Raw genomic sequence first — 4,758 nt, forward strand, 5'->3', positions numbered from 1 at the left:
ACTAGGCCTGACTCAATTCCACCAGAACTGTGCATCTTTAGCACAGAACTCAAACTGGCAGTGTGGAGAATTAAGAGGTTATCAGCCATCAGATGATAGACAACTTGGATTTATGTTTAAACATTACAGTATCACTGGTTTAAGGAAAATATCAAAAGGTACATTTCAATGTGGTTTGAAATGTGATTTGAAAAGATGACTCTAATCTTATGAGAGTCAGTCTGGACACATGTGTATTTTACTAGATTGTACCTACCCCCGCCCCCACCCCACTTTCTTATCCCCTTGCTAAGGAATTTAAAGAGATATACTAAATTCCTTCCTAATACAACTTTGCTGTGTGGATAGTGTTAAACTACAGCTACAGATAACAGGAACTGATAAAGCTCATGCAATATATGCCGTTGCTTTGCAGTAGAGCTGCAGTTTTTTTGAATGTCTGAAGCTGAAGTAAAGAGCCCAAACTTCTTCTGTTGAAATTGTAAGGGAAAGGGAGATTTGGGATGTAATGAGTATCCTTATCCTTCCTAGTATCTATTATAACTGCTTTAGATTACTTTCTAATGTTCGCTGTAATACATTTTAATTAGGATGACACTTCATTTTCAAGGATGATGTATTAATATTGCAGATCATTAACATTGCTAAGTAGCTATAATGACACAGAAGTCTCTAATTGTCCCAGTTAGACAGAGACTCAGTTTTTCATTTGGTTTTCCCCCTGCTCTTGGCCTTAAAGAGAATTCAGGAATAACTCCTTACTCTTCAAAGCATGTAGGAAGAAACAGCTATAGCTGTGCCTTCATTGTTAAGTTATTGATATAACACCACCCCTAGCTTTGAACTGTTATTTCTGCTTGAGACTGCATGACAGCTAACATTGTCTCTCTAATATCCGCTCCATCAGTATCAGAAGTTAGAAAACTTTGGCTCTTGAGTGAAGCTTAAAAAAAATAATTAGAGCAGACTGTATTTAACATTTGCAAAATGCTCATGCTTATAAGGAATGAGATGTTCCATTCTGTTTGCAATGGTTTTAATCTCTTAACTTGAATATATGTCCTCTAGCAGGCTATACTTCTTGGATTTCATTTTTAGATCCTTAAGGCTGCATATATCTGTCAAAAAGACATAATGAATTTAAAGTGCTAATGCTTAGGAGGCAAGGGGAAAAACATTGAAATATATCCTTGGTTGATTAAATTACCACCTCCAGCTACTTTACCTCCTTATGTCCAAACTGATTTCCTTTTCTACTTTCCAAGTACTGAATCTAGAAGATGTGGAAGATGTAATTTAATGGTAAAACATGCACATGTCTTTAGACAAGATTTTCTTTAAGCATCTTTTTGACTCTGTGCCTGTAAGATAGGACTTCTAACTGACTAGGGGGACTTTCAATTATATCCAACCTCTAGGCTGACCTGAGGCTAAAGGATGTATTTTATATAGTGGTATTGAAAGATAATTAGGGTTAAAAATCTCTGACATCAAACTTCAAAATTTCAATATGGTTCCCTCAGTCCTTCCCCCCACCCCTCACATAACTGGTCCTCAATAGGCATGCCATCACTTGCTGGGTTTTGTGAGCTTTGCTTCATTATATACTTTTGGTAGCTTGTGCTGTCTATACTCAATATTATTTCCATGGTGCTCTATTTCTGTACAGTTTTATCATCAAAACTGGTACCTTCAAAAAAACCCCAACCCAAACAAAATAGGGCAAAGTCTAATGTGGATTTCTTTTCCATAATCATGTCAGGAAAAGAGGTTACCATCATAATAACGCTTCACTACAGCCACTATCTTGGATGTAGATATGGATTCATAGTAATTTCCTATGTGTCTGTTAGCATTTTATGGTTACTGTTCATATTACCATCATGCAGAGGCTCTTTGAACAGCATCTGGAATATATCTTGTTCCTGCTGTTATTCTAACTTAAAGCTGTCCTCTTCACATTATTCTTTCACAGTAAGATACCATGCCAAAACAGCCTAGCATCCTAACATGACCCAGTCTTGAAGTTATTCTGGAAACTTTTCACAGGATTTTGAAAACTTATACTGGAGATGGCATGACATGCTATGGTAGTAGCATAGATAAGATACTATATGTAGTTAATTGCTGTATGACAAAACAATCTTACAGCCTTTGGACCAATTTTTACTCATTAGAGTTGATAGTTTACAGAACAGGAGGATGATACAGGTGAAACAAGGGTATGTATAGCAATTTGTACATTTTGCTCAACAGAATATCTTGATATTTCAAGTGCACAATTTCTTTTATCATGAAAAATCCAAAACAACTGATCCGAAAACATGGATGGGCAGCCATGACATACATGCACCATAATCTCCTATAAGCTGAAAAATAAAACAACATGCAAACCCAACAAACATAGACTGTGCATACTGAACTAACACAAAACACAGGCTATCATGCCTGTAACCTCTGCCTCAGCTGTAGGTGCAAGTCTTGGTCCAGAAGGATTTATTTATTTATTTATTTATTTATTTATTTATTTATTTATTTATTTATTTATTTATTTATTTGCAGCCCATTAGTGTGATACACAATTATACAACTGCGAAGCTACATGTATGCACATTGCACCACACTCATTACACTACACTCTGATAGATCTCCTGGCACACAGATAGACAACCTGCATACAAACACATGAATGTTTTACCTCATAATGCTGCGCAAAGGCTTACCCTCTCATCTTTCCAGAACTATATGAACTGTTGTTCCTCCTGAGTCCTGCTTAGGAAGAACAGTTTGTTTGTTTGTTATGTTTAATATCATACTAACATTCCAGCCTTCATATTCTTTTCAAGATACATACATTTCCGCAGATTGTCTACAAAATTCCTGGGGCCACACAGTATATGCATTTTATACACAAATATATGTAAAAAAATTTTGTAAACCTATATGCATTACAGGCAGCCTCTTCCAGATACATATTCATGCACACTCATCCCTAACTGACATATGAACGCACTCTGCTCTCTTTCAAAAATGCTCTCACTTTCCTTCAGTTTTCTCAGGAGAATATTCACATATGCAGCTCAAGCACAGAAATAAAATATATTGTAGTCGTACCCATACACACTCACTTTTCTCAGAAAGCCATGCACACAAATATCAGCTCACTGTGTACAGTGTACTGTAGAGACTAATGTACAGTGTACATACATCTAAATGCATTTGCTCCAGCCCTCACATTCTCATTTATACCGTGTCTTCAAGGGACACCCATTTGTCTCACATTAAACTGGAGCTGATTTTGTCAGGTTACATATATTAGGCCCTCACAGAACATTTGCCTTCATTAGACACTCTCATCTCTGCCAAATCCTTCTTGTAGCCTATACCAACGCTCCCAAATACATACTCATCTCTTACTCAACAACAACTCATATATAATACACACCTGCCACTCATACAGGTTCATCTTTTCACTTTGCTCAAAACATTCCCCCCTCTAATCAAAATACACATTTGCTCCGTGCAAGCAACACACACACACACCCCAGCTGGATAAAAGGCAGGGATGATAATAATAAGAGGGGTAGATGGGTTCTCTGTCCTTTCTTTGAAATCTATGTGCTGGTTTTGTTCCCATCAGCTGAGGAGGGTGTTCAGTTATAGGACCCCCGACCCACCCACCCAAAGCTGACTATAATTTCCCACCAGAGTCTCCACCACGAAGTCCCCCTATTTTGCCAGGTGAGGTATGGGTTCCCTCATGTCCTCCCTTTGCTCTCCACAACATGCCCCCCCTCCTGCAAGTGAGATCCATAATAGCTCAGGGTTTCTCTCTCTCTGTTTCCTGCTATTGGTCCCCCAAGAACAGAACAGAGGAGAAGGGGAGCAAATTGGGCCGACTCCGGCAGGCTGTCCTTCCTCCCAGCCCTGTTGCGCAGGGGGCTCCTCAGATGCCTGGAATGCAACCCAGCTAAAGAAAGATACATTGCAGGATAAACACCTTCTAGGCTGTTTTTCTTTTCTTTTCTCTTTTAAAAAAAGAAAGAAAAGAAAAAGAAAACTCAATACCCCCCAATAAACGAATTAGAGTCCCCCACAATGGAGGGGGGCACAATGCAAGGCGATGAGTGTGGGGCAAAGGGAAGGGAGGGAGGTAAAAAGTGAACAGAGAAGGGGGAAAAAAAGAGGGAAAGAAGCAAATGGAAATGAGTGAGACAAAAAAAAGAAAAGAGAAAAAGAAAAGAGAACAAGAGGGGGAAAAGAAGTAATATTTTTCCTTGATAAAAATGCACAAAAGGGAAGATGAACTTTGTTCTTTTTCTCTTTCTACTCTCCTCTCTTTTTCTGCTTTTCGCCTCGCAGCACGCCAGCCTAAGCTGAGAGCTGTAATGTCATTAAATTGCAAATGCTTTTTCATTTCCGACACACACTGTTTACTTATCTGGCAAAAACATATGTTGGAAGGAATCCGTTAAATTCTGCCCATTGCCTTGGGTAAAAGTGCAATGGAAACGGACCCAGTGAGCGTCTTCTTTCTTCTTCTTTTAGCACTTCCCTTATCTACAAGACTGCTTCGCAGCAAACTGGCTAGTTCAATGAAAAATGAAGATACAGCAGGAGATTAGAGAAGAACAGTGAGCAAAAAATTCCTGGAGAGAGGGTCACTTCATTGCAAATGATTTCACTTCTCTAGATCTGCATAAATTACTATTTTTAAGGCATCTCCAAAGTCTGTATATTTTTCTCACTCTGTCAAAC

Source organism: Pogona vitticeps, chromosome 3 (genome assembly GCF_051106095.1).
Source record: "Pogona vitticeps strain Pit_001003342236 chromosome 3, PviZW2.1, whole genome shotgun sequence".
NCBI lineage: Eukaryota > Metazoa > Chordata > Lepidosauria > Squamata > Agamidae > Pogona > Pogona vitticeps.